Genomic DNA, 16,828 nt, shown 5'->3' with positions numbered 1-16,828 from the left:
AAATAGCACCTTGATTTATCATCCAAATCCTCTCTACAAGCCAAGAAACATTGGCCGAATTTTCATTTGGATGTAAAACCTGCAGTGAAATGTTGGAGAATTGATAGATGGCATTTTCCCTTCCCAATCCATGTGGAAGTTTGCAGAGAGCTCTGGTCCCTATGTTGTTGAAGTCTATCCTTTTGGCTTGTGAAATAAAAAGATGATTTGCATTAGACCTTAAAATCTTAATGGCACACTTTACTGAGAAGAATATTGAACTTTATCTCATCCTATTGCAATCTTATCGGAGCAGCGATCCAAATTGCAAAATGAATTGGATGTGCAATATCTCCTCAGCTTCAGTTTGACCTGCTGTTCACGTGGCACTAATAAAGTCTTCTCCGTATTAAGTAGGTAGGGAAAATTCTTTCCTGAATTGCCATAGCAATAGGTCCTTAACCCCGCTGCTCTTAGCCTCTGATTTTAAAGGGTATCTTTCTCCAACATACTGTATGCTGTGGGGATTACTCATGTCTATTCACAAATACTATTTTAATTGGAAATGCAATTGAAAAAGGCACAAAATTTGAATAGAGAATTTTAAATTGCCAACTTCGATTTATATCAATTTACTCCAGATAGACTATCAGTTCCCCACTTCCTTGACCTAAGTTAATTACGGGATAGGAACTTCATACCCATGTGGAGCCTGCTTCCTAGAGCCAAATGAAATGCCTCCTCATTCCACCAGCCTCAGAAGAAAAGAGAAATTTCAACTCCTACCTCCTCCTCCTCCCCGCACCATCCCCCACACACTCCACAAATTCTGGAAGCTTGTTTTCCAGTGACTGGAAATTAAGTATTTTTTTTTTTCTTCCAGGGAAATGTAGTTTTTCTTTGCCTTCTCTAATTGCCTTTTCACACTTCAACAGAACTTTGGATGTTTTAAACATGCACACACACACGCACACACACACACGCGCACACACACACACACACACACACACACACACACACACACACGCACGGTGAAAACTGCCAGCATATCAGTAACAGGTTGGACCTGGGGTTTTTTGTTGATAGAACCTCAGTGCATGCCAATAAACACCCCATCTAGACTTTATGCTCCTTGTGGGCAGGGAATGCAATTTATCAACTCGGTTATATTGTACTCTCCCAAGTGCTTAACAAATACTATTGACAGATTGCAGAATGAGGGGGCATCCTTTGAAACATGAAAGTGATAGGTTTGAAAGAAAAATGAAGCAGTCAGTTCTTGCATGATGCATCATGCATGATGCATTCCATGAGTTATGGAGTGCTGTTGATGAAGAGAATCTGTGTAGAATTTGACACGATATTGGAAAGAAATGAACTTGCATGTGCCCAGATTGTTCAAAGCATGTGTGCAATACAGTGCTAGTTTACTTAATGCAGAGTTCATTGGAAGAATAATTCCCTTGTCAGTGGAATATTGCATGTTTTCACCCAGCCGGTGGTGGGGAATCTCATTTTTTACTGGAGAAAAGTTGTTCAGGCTAGAATTTTCGATAGGTTCCAAAAGGGTTTGTTTCAGTTGACGGCAGCTCCATAACGGGTGAGTGGTTTGCGGGGGAAACGAGTGAGATTCACCACGTTTCTTTATGGGTTCACTCGACCCGAAGGTAGTGGCCCTTCTCTGCCCCAGCTTGGAACTGAGTCAATCGATCACATTTGAGTGTTTATTGTGTGCAGAAAAGTGTAATAAGTGCTTGGGAGAGTACTATATGACAGTTACAGGACATGCCCCTTGGCCACAAGCAGCTTTCAGTCAGGAAGATATTTGAGTCAAGGCTTCGGCCTGATTTTTGACGTCCAAACTCCAAGTCGGGGAAAGGACAATAGCACTAAGCACTCATTAAATACCATTAATTGATTGCTTAAGTCTATGTTCACCAGTTTAAGCCCATAGGTGTTTCATTCTTTGCCACATCTTATTTTTGCTCTATGGACATAGCTGTAGAATAGTTGACACAAAAGTCACACACAATGATCTCCAGTTTTTTTTAAAAGCTTTGAATAGCTGATGAGCAGGATCAAGATCTATCCTGGAACCTAAATTAAATGTTTTTTCAGGTATTTGAGAGGACTGGACATTGAAACCCCAGATCTTCTTAACATTACATCTGACAGAGTTGATGAACTCCCTTTCCTGGAGCAATGTGAATGCTTACCTGTCAGCCATACTTTCTTCTAGCTGGTACGGTTGCTAAGGAAACCACTTCCTTTGTATGTGTTCAGAGCGGCTGGCTTGTTTTGGACATGAACTCTGGGATTGTTGCCAGATTTCCAATTCTCAAATTCAGATCTGTAGTGTGGTTTACTTAACCTGTTTACTGGCCTGAAAAAAATCAAATGTGTAGAAGCTTTTTGTTTTTTTCAAGATGAAAACCTGCAGCTATCACAGGACAAAATCCTTGAAATATTTCTGTGTTTGGATTGAAGGGGCTGCTGAAGGAGATAAATAAGAACAGTTTTCTCTAAATACTTTAATGACAATTATTTCATTTGAATCCTAACGAACTCCATTTCAAAAGGGTAATGATTCGAGCTTGGTTTGTAGTTCTCAACTCTGCCTAATGAAACTGGTAAAGCCAAAGCCATTCATGTTAATAAGAAGGGATGGGCATTGCATTTTTCCAGCTGTAGTCTTCCGACAGAATGAGAATTCTTTTGAAAAAGAGCCTCGCAGAAACTTCCCAAACTATCCCAGATTCTAATCCGTTGAATAAAACATCTTCCCATGTTCCTTTTCAGCTTTCCTATAAGGGATGGGGAAAGAGGAAGTAAGGAATCTCAAAATGGCTGATACCTCTGAACTTTGGAAGTGTGATCATTGATTTGAGATCACTGGATTATAGATCTTGTGACTTGGAGCACATCACAGTCTACTTTTGCCGTATGGATTTAAGGCAGTTTAAATGAGCAAAGGAAGTAGGGTCTAGTAGCCTAGAGTCAGAGGACCTGGGTTCTAAATCTGAATTTGCCGATTGCCTACTGGGTAAGACATTTAAATGCTCTCTCTGTCTCTATTTGCTCATCTGTAAAATAGGGATTCAATACATGTTCTCCTTCCTGCTTAGGCTGTGAGCTGAAAGTAGGACAGGAACTGTCTGTCCCCAGTGCTTAGTACAGTGCTTGGCACTTAATAAGCACTTAAAAAATCCACACATATGTAAATATATATATTCCCCATTCCACCAATTACAGTGGATAGGCAGTCAATAAAACTGATCTTGAGATGCATAGATTGTTGTCTGAGGTCAAGCATGGACTGAAATATTCTTTGTGTCAATGTGTGGGAGTTTCTTATTGTTATTGCTATTATATTCAACATTTATTATGTGTCAAACACTGTTCTAAGCACAAGAGTAGAGATAAGTTAATCATGTTGGACACAGTCCCTGTCCTACCCAGGGCTCACAGTCTAAATAGAAGGGAGAGGGGTTTATTCCTCTTTTTGCAGTTGAGGAAACTGAGGCACAGAGAAGTTAAGTGCTCACAGTCACACAGCAAACAATGGTAGAGCCAGGATCAGAACCCAACTTCTCTGACTCCTGGATCCATGCTCTTTCCATCAGACCATGCTGCTTCTCAAGAATTAACTTGTATCTACGCTATTGCTTAGGTCAGTACTTCGCACACAGTAAGAGATTAACGAATACCATAACAAAATTGTGCCCAAAACTAGCCTCAAACCCACTGCCCTGAGATTGTCTCACACTGTACCGACTGAGTTAGCTTGGTGTGCTAGCCCTAATTTAGACTATTTCTCTTTGAGAGGTTCCTGACCCAGCCTATCAATAGTGTTTACTGAGCACATACTCTGTTCAGAGCACTCTGCCGATTGCTTTGGGAAAGTGAAATAATAGTAATGATAATTAATGAGCACCCCCTGGATGTAACAGATGATACTAAGTGCTTGAGAAAGTATCAGAGTCTCACAATATATGGTCCCTGAACTGAGAGGATCCTTAGATTTTAAGTTGGGGAATCATTCATTCATTCATTCACTCATAGTTATTGAGTGTTTACTGTGTGCAGAGCACTGTACTGAGTACTTGGGAGAGGACAACAGTAAACAGACACATTCCCTGCCCACAATGAGCTTACACTCTCGAGGTTGCGGGAAGGGGGGGAAGACAGACATTAATATAAATAAATTACAGATATATACAAAAGTGCTGTGAGGCTGAGGGGGAAAAACAAAGGGAGCGAGTCAGGGTGATACAGAATGGAACAGAAGAAGAGGAAAGGGGGCTCAATCTGGAAGGCTTCTTGGAGGAGATGTGCCCTCTATGAGGTCCTGAAGTGGGGGAGACCAATTGTCTGTCAGATTTGAGGGCGGAGGGCATTCCAGGCCAGAAGCAGGAAGTAGGCTAGGGGTCGGTGGCAAGATAAGGCAAGATTGAGGCACAATGAGGACGTAAGCATTAGAAGAGAAAAGTGTGCGGGTTAGGAAGGGGCAAGGTGGTGGACTGCTTTAAAGCCAGAACCAGGAAGACATGTGGTGTTTACAAATGGTGGAAGCAAAAGGATAAACAAAGATATGTTTATGTCCCTAGAAGCATTGAAAGATGAGTAAATGAATAAAGGAATAAATGGATTATATGTATATGTACCTATGTTGACCATGGAGGGTGATGGAAATTAACCAGGAGATGCTTTCTCAATGAAGCAGGATTTCAGGAGGGGAAAGACATTGAAGCTGTGCTTTGGTAGCTTTGAAGGAGCAAGGGTTTCCAAGAGGGATTCCTCATGGGATGAGGAATAGGAAGGAAAGGTCTTTTTGGAGATGCATGGAGCTGTGGAATACCAAGATGAGAGCAGATGCATAAAACCTCTCAAGACAGCAGGCACTTCTGCCTGGTGGGAAGAGACTTGGGTAGCCATTGGAAGACTCTGAGGCGAGGGGGACTTGTGCCAAGTGATATTTCGGAAAGATTCACCATGTAGACAATGAACATATCCACCAAATCTGTTATATTGTAGCCTCCCAATTGCTTACTACAATGTTCTGCACACAGTAAGTGTTCAATGAGTATCATTGATTTTTTTTTTTTTAAATAATGGTATTAAGCACTTACTGTATGTCAGGTACTCTACTAAACCCTGGAATAGATACAAGCTTGTCAGGTTGGACACAGTTCCTGTCCCACATAGGGCCTCACTCTTAATTCCCATTTTCCAGATGAGATAACTGAGGCACAGAGAAATGAAGTGACTAGCCCAAACTCACTCAGCAGACAAGTGGTGGAGTCAGAATTAGAACCTACATCCTTCTGACTCTGACACGACCTTTTTCCCCTAGGCCACACCGCTTCACTGATTGCTTGATTTGCTCCTGGCAGCAAAGTACTGTAGGTAGCAGAAAGGAGAGCCTCGAGGCCATGAGGAAGATCCCTCTTTTCTCATTTGTTTTTTCATTTGAGAATAATTTTGGATGATCCATCTCCCATGAAGCATTTCTCTCCCCAACTATTCCAGCAAATTTGTAGGAAGCTTATTTTGTTTGTAATGCTATCAACATTTGGTTTACAAATAAGGACTTGAACTCTATCCTGGGAATTATTCAACTTTCCTTTGGCAGTGAAAAGGCTTGGAAAAACTGTTTAATAGTGTTTTCCTTCATCATTAAACATTCCAACTGAGTGCAAATGCCCCAAATTGGGTAGATTTGGAGACTCTGCTGTATTCCAAGCATTATTCTTTTTATTCTGGAACTGTAGTTGTCATGGGAGATATTAATGCAGTTAATAAAAATGCTAATGTACAGCCAATGTTTTCCAGCATACTAAACAAAAGTAACAAGTGGCAGAGGCTTTGACTAGAAAGGAAACGTAAGTACAAGTGATGAAAAGGCAACCCACACAGCAGAAGCTAGGTTGCTTCCAGGAGGATAATAATAATTTAATAATTTTGGTATTTAAGCGCTTACTATGTGCAAAGCACTGTTCTAAGTGCTGCAGAGGATACAAGGTGAACGGGTTGTCCCATATGGGGCTCACAATCTTAATCCCCATTTTACAGATGAGGTAACTGAAGCCCAGAGAAGTTGAGTGACTTGCCCAAAGTCACACAGCTGACAGGCTTGTAATGCCCTCCTTCATCATATTTGACAGACAATCACTCTCCCCACCTTCAAAGCCTTATTGAAGGCACATCTCCTCTCTGTGACCTTCCCCACCTAAGCATTCATTTCCTCTTCTACAACTCCCTTCTATGTCACCCTTGCAAGTGGCTTTGCACCTTTGTCTCCCCACAGCCCTTAAGTATATATTCGTAACTTATTTATATCAATGTCTGTCTCCCCACGGTAGACTGTAAGCTCGTGTGGGCAGGTAATGAGTCTACCAACTCTGTTGTTATTGTACTCTCCCAAAGACTTAGCACAAGGCACTGCACACAGAATGTGCTCAATAAATATGGTGTAGAATCCAAATTCAGGTGGGATTAGGACATAGTTTGTGGGAAATATTTCATGGGGTTCTAGTAGATTGTTAAAAGTGGAAAGAGCTCTTAAGGAAGAGGAGGTAAGCTGCCAAACATGGATGCCAGTGACTGCTGCGCCCCCCTACCCCATCACTCTGTGGCTCATCTCCTGACTCTTGAAAGACAATTACTCTCCCCCCTTCAAAGCCTTATTAAAGGCATATCTCCTCAGACCTTCTTGACTAATCCCTCATTTCCTCTTCACCCACTCACTTCTGCACTGCCTTGACTTTATTCATCCTCCCCTCCCAGCTCCACAACACTTATGTATGTATCTGTAATTTTATGTATTTACATTAATATCTGTTTCCCCCTGTAGATCATAAGCTTGTTGTGAGCAGGGACTGCGTCTGCTGTGTTGTCATACTGTACTCTCCCCAGTGCTTAATAGAGTGCTCTGCACACAGTAATTTCTCAATAAATACAATGGACATACTGACTGACCCATCTTGCCCAAGCAGTAGAAGCAAGCCTTCCACTTTGGTGGTGTGAACACCACATAAAGCATTCATTCATTCAATCATATTTATTGAGCACTTACTGTGTGTAGAACACTGTACTAAGTGCTTGTGAGAGTACAAAATAACAAGAAAACAATAACAATGCCAGCAATCACTGGCATTGAGGAGGCTGTGAGTATTGGACTCTGGATAGCCGTCTCCGGAGAATAAGGCATTGAAAATGGTGTTCTCTGCCGTAAGACTCTTAAATTCTTGTTGTGTCCCTGGGTTCCTATATCTTTTGAGTTCAGCTTTCTCCATTTGTCAGTCAACAACCTCCCAAAGTTCCCACTCCTAGATGTTGTGAACTTGAAAAGAAGGGACCAGATCCTGTTTTGTTATTGGATTCTTCCTCAGAGCTTAGAATAATGCCTGGCACACAGCAGGGACCTCAGTAAATACCAATGAATGAATGAGGCAATGGGAGAGGAGTTCCAGCAGGGAGATAATGTAACAGCTTTGCAAAGAGGGAGGTGAATCCTCGGGTTAGCCAGGTCATTATTTGGGCAAAGCTGAGAATGAGAACAGGTGTAGAGGGAAAATTCAGGCAGGCACACACACAACTCATAGAGAGCCTTGAAGCCAAGGAGTAGGAGTTTGGATTTAATCTCCTGTAGCTGCTATAATGGAGAGAACTGACATAGATGGATGCGTGAGGAAGATGATCTTGGGTCCTGGAGACCAAAGAATCTTAGCTTTGGCACGAATTTTGAGAGATCAAGTCATCCAGACAGTGACCAAATAGTGATAATTGTGTAGGCCCTATTTGCAGTCAATCCACTGTATTTGTTGAGTACTTTTTGGTGTGCAGAGTTGACTGAGCATATAGTAGAAATGGTAAATACAGTCACTACTCTCTAGGAGCTTGCAGTTTAGCAGGGGAAGTTGTTATTTATCACAAAAACCTAATCGATTCCCTGTAATGTGCATCATGGCTTTGAGGGATTTATCCTACTGAGAGCTCACCTCCTCCAGGAGGCCTTCCCAGACTGAGCCCCCTCCTTCTTCTCCCCCTCCCCCCCCATCCCGCCGCCTTACCTCCTTCCCCTCCCCACAGCACCTGTATATATGTTTGTACATATTTATTACTCTATTTTACTTGTACATATTTACTATTCTATTTTATTTTGTTAATATGTTTTGTTTTGTTGTCTGTCTCCCCCTTCTAGACTGTGAGCCTGCTGTTGGGTAGGGACCGTCTCTATATGTTGCCAACTTGTACTTCCCAAGCGCTTAGTACAATGCTCTGCACAAAGTCAGTGCTCAATAAATACAACTGAATGAATGAATTGAGTCTGGCTGGCTTAGAGTGGAGTGAAGTGTTGTTTTTTTTTTTATTTGTTCTCAATAGTGCTTGGAAGTAGATGCTATGAACAGAAAAGCAGCATATCACTCCAAGCTGTTTGCAAAACAAGAAACTGTATGTTTTCCTGAGTTTCTTATCTCTCAAAGTGGTACATTTGTGTCATCTGTGCACTTAGATCTGTGACCTTTGGGCATTTTTTAGTCATCTCACCCTCAGTTAACCGTAGCATTTATATATGTATATCTAGAAATTAGATGCTACAAATGATTTATATCAATGCTTGTCTCCCCCTCTAGACTACAAGCTCATTGTGTACAGGGAACATGTCCATCTACTCTGTTCTCTTCTGAGTACTTACTATAGTGCTCTGCACACACTATGCCCTCAAATTATCATTGTTATTATTATTATTATTAATAAATATTATTGATTGGTTTCATCTAAGTCATAAGGAGTGAGACAACTCATTCCAAATGGTCATTCTATGGTCATTTATGAATGTCCGCACTGACCTATAGTTGCTTGGTTTTAAGGATTCTTGTTTGCTTGAGGCCTAAGACTGCATCATACAGGATTTATTCATTAAATTAATTTGTTTGATCATTTAAGCGCTTACTGAGTGCAAAGCACTGTACCTAGCACTTAGGAGTGTACAATATAACAATAAACAGACACATCCCCTGGCTATAATGAGGGATTTATATAAGGATTTGTTAGCCACTCAACTTTTGATTTAGTTTTTCCAAGTTCAACATGAAGACTTACATTAGTTTGAATAGTAACAAACTTTTATTTCTAACACTTGCTGAAGAACCTGGCAAGTATTTTGACATAGCTCATTTAACACTCTTAATTGGTCCTTTAAAAAAGAGCATGAGGTGATATACTATTAAGTACATTAGATTTTCCTATTGTAATTAAAGCAAATGGTATACCAGGATGGCCCAAACATCTTAAAGGTTAATAGATATTGTGACTAACACACAGTATGCATAATTATACAATTAAATTTCTGTAATGGAAACATGTAAACTTCTAAAATAAACTAACCTAGATTTAAGTAAGCCTTTTTGTAGTTTCATCTAAGGTAAATTTATGGTATTGGAATATTACTTTCTGGGCTTAGTGCAGAATTGAAGTAGGGTTTTACCTCGAGTTGAAGTAGATGGGTTTTCAGCTCCGCAACATAACCTTAGCAATTAATGCTTATTGTGAAAGACAGACTGTGTTCACAATCGATGAAAGGAATGAGGGTTTAGCGGATGGGAATGAGCATAAAAAGCAACTAAGGTACTGCATCAAATTAGCATTAAGTGGAGCATTTTAAATAGACTACAGATGTGCCCATTTTCTAGGGAGAAACAGAGTTGGTGATTTGCTCATGGTAAATGGGTGTCATGCTTCAGGAATTCTTGAAGTAAACAGAATAGTAAGGCCAGATTTGATGAGAGAATGAGGCCTGCCAACTAGTGTGCACTATCAGTTTTAGGAATTAGCTATTACTCATTGATTTATTTTTATTAATTTGATCAGTGATTTGTAAATTTGCAGACCAACCACAATTACCACTGTGCATTTTCATACTTCGACAGCAATCTGGGATTGTGTGAAGCAGATGAATTATGGGAGAAGGAGGAAATTAGTCCTCTTATCAAAGGCAAGATTGGGTCAACTGCCAGGGGGAAAAAAGCCTTTGAGTGCATTGTTTTTAAGAGGATAATCACCAGTGTGGGTTGGTGGAGCCAGAAAAATCTCCTAGAGGACCTGGACTAAAGGAGAAGACTACGTTATCTAGATAATAATAATAAAAATGATGGTATTTGTTAAGCGCTTACTATGTGCACAGCACTGTTCTAAGCACTGAGGTGAACTCTAGACTATAAATTCACTGTAGGCAAGGATTGTGTCTACCAACTCTGTTACAGTGTACTCTTAGTACAGTGTACACAGCAAGTACTCACTACATGCACCTGAATGATTATAGGGTATCTCTCAGCTCCTGCAAAGCAGAGAGAAATTCCCTTTCCCTTTATAAACACTGGCTGGTCCAGTAGTACTTTAATTCACTCATTAGGTAGGTACTGTCTCTATATGTTGCCAACTTGTACTTCCCAAGCACTTAGTACAGTGCTCTGCACACAGTAAGCGCTCAATAAATACGATTGATTGATTTATCCAATCGTATTGATGGAGTGCTTACTGTGTGCAAAGCATTGTTCTAAGCACAATAAACAGACACATTCCCTACCCACAGTGAGCTTACAGTGTAAATAATAATGATAGCATTTATTAAGCGCTTACTATGTGCAAAGCACTGTTCTAAGCACTGGGGAGGTTACAAGTTGATCAGGTTGTCCCATGGGGGACTCACAGTCTTAATCCCCCTTTTACAGATGAGGTAACTGAGGCACAAAGAAGTTAAGTGACTTGACCAAAGTCAACACAGCTGGCAATTGGCAGAGCCAGGATTTGAACCCATGACCGCTGACTCCAAAACCCGTGCTCTTTCCACTGAGCCAGGCTGCTTCTCTGTAAAGAGATTTGAGCACTGAATTGAGTGAGTGTTCTTCAGATAGTGGGTACTCAGTAAGTACTACCTGATTGATTGCACACCACTGACTCTGTAGTTTTTAGTTTTCTCCACCTGCTATGTTTGAATTGGTTGATAAATTGGTTCTTTTCTCCATGGTGAGATAAAATTTGGAAGTACTGATTAAAAACCTCTAGATAATTAAAATAAAAAAGAGCTCTTAAGAGCTTATCTCTCTTTACAGATCTCTTCACTTCTGAATATTCATTTTGAAATCAGATAACTTGGCTTCTGCTCTATGCTCTGTTTCAGTAAATCAGTGACCTTTTGTCAGTATTAACATTTATGCCATCTAGGTTTCAATCTGTCCTGCCTCCTGTGGATAGCATCATCCACTTTCAAGCTTCCTTGACAGGAATTTCCAGTGCTAAGAGAGAATCAAATTACTTCCAGAATTAATGGGGGCTCCACCATATTAATCTACCTGCAGCTGTTATCATCAATAGTATTTATTGCTTACCATGTGCAAAACACTGTCCTTAAACTCTTGGGAGAATGCAGTGCAACAGAGTTGGTAGACACATTCTCTGCCCACAATGAGCTCAGAGTCAAGGCCGTTAGACTGTAAGTTCCTTGTGTACAAAAATCAGATCTCCCGAGTGTTTAGAACAGTGTTCTGGATGGATTAGGCACTCAATAAGTACTATTGATTGGTTGATAGCAAACTATCTATGTCCTCTGTTTCTAAGGTTTTAATGCAATATCCAATTCTGGGTAAATTGAGTAAAATACAGGCCTTCTGACTCTTTTTGGGACTAGCTCCCATTTATAGCATTGCTCCGGTGAGATAATTGGTTCACACCAACACCATTTCCATATAGATAGTTTTCAGGTTCTCATCGTGACATATGTCTAAGGAATACCTGTCCTATATGAGAGGAAACATTAAATAAAATCTCTTTATTTGCATTTCAGTTTTATGAAATGTTCCGTCTAGCGTGACCAAATCTACTGAGTTATTTCTCTGTTGAAATAATTTTGCCTCCTCTGCAGACACTTGATAAATTGGGGGAAAAAATTGGAACTGTTTTGTGACAGCTTCTTATGATGTGGCAGTCTATGTCCTGCACTGCTATAGGTAGTTCAGGGGTCAAGTTCATTAGCAAATCCAACAGATCAGCGAGGTGAAAATATTGCTATATTTTCCTGTTCTTGCTTATACTATATTCTCCCCTTCCAAATCACCAATTTGCCAAGCTGCAGATATTACTGACTAATCTAAGTAAGCCAGCCTGCTCCTGATCAATTAAAAAAATGCTAATCTCAGATTATCCATCTTTAGGAGGATTCAGATGAGTGTTTGCTATTTAGCTCATGGGCAGAAAGAGTGAGAGAGCCAATAGAGCCGTATATTTTTCATTATTGCTTTTTAACTCCCTATGATGAAATGGCGTCTCTTTTTTTATTGCAGGCTTGATTTTTCTGAGAAAGGTGAAAGACTGTTCAATATTAGAATCACACAGGGCAATGGGGATGGTTGCTGATAAAAGAATATTAAAGAGATCTTGGAGAGGAATGGCGGGAGTTTATTGGGGTCAGTGCACGAGAACTCTCCTGGAGCACAGCATTATCTCCTGCTATTGCCATAAAGCCTGACCTGTCAGTCTTGTCAGCAAAAACAGTGCCTGGGAAAAACGCTGATTGTTCCCTCGTAATAACTGTAGTCTTTGTTGAGCACTTACTCAGTCAAATATTGGGGAAGATGCAACACCTTCAGAGCAGACTTACTCCCTGTCCCGCATGGGGCTCACAGTTTAAGGTGGGGGAAGAAGAGGTATTTAATTCCCATTTTGCAGAGAGGAAACAGAGGCACAGAGAAGTTGCATGACTTGCCCAAAGGTCACACAGCACCAAGTAGTGCACTCTGAGTTGGAAACAGTGTTTTGGTATTATTTATGTTGCAATATCCCAAAGTTGTTTAGTTGCAGAGTGCTACTAACATGGATTTGACACACATTTCCTGCTCACAACTCAGTGCCAGGAAGGCATTACAGGGAGCAGGTATTCAACTGAAGTTGGCAGGTGGGAGAGGGACAGACCAAATGTTAGATTAAAACTAAAATTTAATGGAAGCCATTGTGTCTCGTTATCCATTCCGAGCCGGATTCGGCCTGTGTCTATTTTGTTGTTTGTCTTGCTGTGTGCCAGGTTGCCTTTTTGTAAAGCTGTCAAGGCTTCCATGTTTTGAACCATTTTTGAAACAAAGAAAAATAAATTTGGGTTTCTTCTATCTGGGTTTCAGAGAGAAGGCACTTAGGCTCCTAACTACCATCAGCAGTTATGTAATTTTTGCTGCCTTCTCTAGTTACAAATAAGCCCCTAGATAACAATCAGTGAAAATGACCAGATATGGAAGGAGGCTTCTGTTGTGATAGCTGTTTTCTGCATGATTTTCTTTTGTGAAGAGAGGGCTGGAAAGATTTACCTAAGAGGACCAGAAATCCACAGAATTTCTGGGGAGAGAATATTTTAATGCACACACACACACACACACACACACACACACAACATATAATATGTTATAGGACTCATCTGTGGGTGAAGGCCAGAGGGAAATGAATTCCAGGGCATGGCAGCTGTCTGGGCCCCCCAGTGAGTCCTAAAAAACATTAGTTTCCACCCACTCACTCTGTTTCTCATACACAACCGATATTTTTGCTGTCACCCCACCCGCTCATTCTCTTCTACCTCAATTCAAGAAACACAGTAACATAACCCTTTTTCATTTTCTTCCCCTGAGGAACTTTTTTTTTTTTTTTTTTTTTGTGTGTGTGTGTGTGTGTGTGTGCATTTGCTTACATCCTCATTTTCTTTGGAGAGTGCCCAGTACAATTTCTAGTACAGGGAGAAGATAATTTAAATCAACCATATTTACCGAGTGCTTACTCTGCACAGAACACTGTATTATACAATGTAATTGTATAATGCAACCTCTGCCCAGGAGGAGACAGACAATAAAATAAATTACAGATAAGGGATATAGAGTTATAAGGGTATGTGTGCTGGGGGCTTGGTGAATATCAGAATGCTTAAGAGCTACGAATCCGAGTGCAGGAACACCGCAGAAAGGAGGGAAAATGAAAGCTTATCCAGGGAAGGCCTTTTGAAGGAGGTATGATTTTTAATAGGGATTGGAAATTAGGAAAGTGGTGGTCTGGTCTGTCAGGAATGGGGAGGCCAGAAGGAGAATGTGGTGAGGGGTCTGCTCTAAGACAGAGGAAATCAAGATACAGTGAATTGATTGACTAAAGAGGAGTGAAGTGTGTTGGTTGGATTGTAGTTAGGAATTCTGCAATGTAAGGTAAGAGGGAGAGAGCTAATTGCACCTGATAAATATAATGGAAGGGGGAGGTGAGTGAAGTGTGCATAGGCAAAGAATCCTAAATTATTCACTTTCTGGTTTGTCTCTTTTCTTGGAAAATGTGTAAGAGCTGGGAAGACTAATTCATTCAATCATATTTATTGAGCGCTTACTGTGTGCAGAGCATTGTACTAAGTGCTTGGGAAGTACAAGTTGGCAACACAGAGAGATGGTCCCTATCCAACAGTGGGCTCACAGTCTAGAAGGGGGAGACAGAGAACAAAACAAAACATATTAATACAATAAAATAAATAGAATAAATATGTACAAATAAAATAGAGTAATAAATACGTATAAACATACATATATACAGGTGCTGTGGGGAGGTGAAGGAGGTAAGGTGGGGGGGATGAGGAGGGGGAGAGAGGGCTCAGTCTGGAAGGCCTCCTGGAGGAGGTGAGCTCTCAATAGGGCCTTGAAGGGAGGAAGGGAGCTACCTTGGCGGATGTGCGGAGGGAGGGCATTCCAGACCAGGAGGATAACGTGGGCTGGGGGTCGACGGCGGGACAGGCGAGAACGAGGCACGGTGAGGAGATTAGCGGCAGAGGAGCGGAGGGTGCGGTCTGGGCTGTAGAAGGAGAGAAGGAAGGTGAGGTAGGAGGGGGTAAGGTGATGGAGAGCCTAGAAGCCGATGGTGAGGAGTTTAGTTAATGGCTCAGGTGCTTCAGATAGTTCCGCAGTAGTCCAAAGAAAGTACTCCTTACCTGAGGTGAGTTGGGTGTAGCTCTCTGCTCTCCTCCCCACTCCTCATCAATCAATCAATAGTATTTATTAAAGTCTTACTCTGAGCAGATCACTGAATTAAGGCTTGGGAGAGTCTCAGAAACAGGATGCTTTATGTAGCCTGTTGAATTAAATGAATTTCCCAAGGGGATGGAAGCATATTTCAACACCAGTTTCTATATCACCTCCTCATGCAAGGAATTGTAGTACTACTCAGCTGACTTTCAGTAAATACCATTATTACTGCTAATACCACTCCTAGAGACATCATTTTTCCATGGTTGGATTTACTGTATTTTATTTTCTGGGTGTTTAAAGACTTACCATTGCCTCTGTTATCACCACCCAAGTCATACCATTGAAATTAATATTTTCATTCTTATCCTTTTTCAAAGGAAAATTTTTGTGGTGGTGTAGAAAAGTAAATGAAGGGAAAATTCACTTACCAGATTGCAAAAAATTCTACTAAAAGATTTCAACACAATCTTCATATTTGAGACACAGAGTAAATGCAATCTACTTTGAGAGTTTGAAAATCTTCAGGCCTGTACAAATTCCACTGCACTGTGAAACTTTGACAAGTCTTTGTATTCATTAGTGTCTGAAGGATGATAAATCCCAGGTAAAAGCGCAAGTACCCTGTAAAAATACAACAGTATAAATCTGTTTTCCTCAACTTTCTGCCCCTAGACTGTAAGCTCCTGTTGGTCAGGAAACATGCCTTCAAACTTTCATTCATTCAACTGTTATTTATTGAGCGCTTACCATGGGCAGAACACTGTATTAAACACTTGGGAGAGTAAAATATAATGGAGAACAATATAACAATAGACACATTCCCTGCCCACAGTGGACTTAGTCTAGAAGGGCTTACCAATTCTGTTATATAGTACTCACCCAGGTTGTTATTGCAGTTCTCCACACAAAGTGCTCAAAAAATGCCACCAATGGATTGTTCTTAGTTTTTTTGGCTAATTGTTTATCTTTTCTTTTAAACTCTGGCAAGTGTGTTCATCTATTCTCATTTCAATGTCTGCTTTCTTCCAGCATTTACTAGTCATACTTAGTAGTTCTAATATAGGTGTTACTTAGCATAACTCTAGTATTCTATGACATATATAATATTTAGTGCTACTTAATGTGCTCTACTGTCTGATAGAAAGTGACAAAAGCTAAGGATATTATTTGCTATTCTTAATATAGAGCTGAAAAAAATTGTGGAGGGTGGATGCCATTCATCTGAATTGAAATTCAGAAAAAGAGCACCCAACCTTTAAGAGGGAAGTACTGTGGCCTAGTGGAAAGCAACTGTGCCTCTGAGTTCTAATCTGCCATTTACCAGCTAATTACCTTAAATTACTTAACTTCTCTTTTCCTCATTCATAAAATTGGATTCAGTACCTGTTTCTGGGTTTTTTTTTGGTGGGGTAGGGTTTGTTTGTTTTTTGGCTGTTAAGTGTTTACTATGTGCCAACTTCTGGTCTAAGTGCTGGGGTAGATACAAGGTAATCAGGTTGTCCCACGTGGGACTCACAGTCCTAATCCCCATTTTAAAGATGAGGTAATAGGTACAGAGAAGTCAAGTGACTTGCCCAAAGTCACACAGGTGATAAATGACAGAGCTGGGATTAGAACCCATGACCTCAGACTCGCAAGCCTATGCTCTTTCCACTAAGCCACATAAACTCTATCTGAAGAGCAACTCATGCCAAGTTCCAGAGAGGTGGGTTAGAATAGTGTCTTGGGGCCAACAATTCCCATCTCTGTCTCTGTGAGGTTGGACTGCTGATAAGCACTTTTAAATATTCAAACTGTTTCTCCACTTGACCTCCTTT

The sequence above is a fragment of the Tachyglossus aculeatus genome, chromosome X3 (assembly GCF_015852505.1).
Source record: "Tachyglossus aculeatus isolate mTacAcu1 chromosome X3, mTacAcu1.pri, whole genome shotgun sequence".
Classification (NCBI taxonomy): Eukaryota; Metazoa; Chordata; class Mammalia; order Monotremata; family Tachyglossidae; genus Tachyglossus; species Tachyglossus aculeatus.
This window is presented reverse-complemented; position numbering follows the sequence as displayed.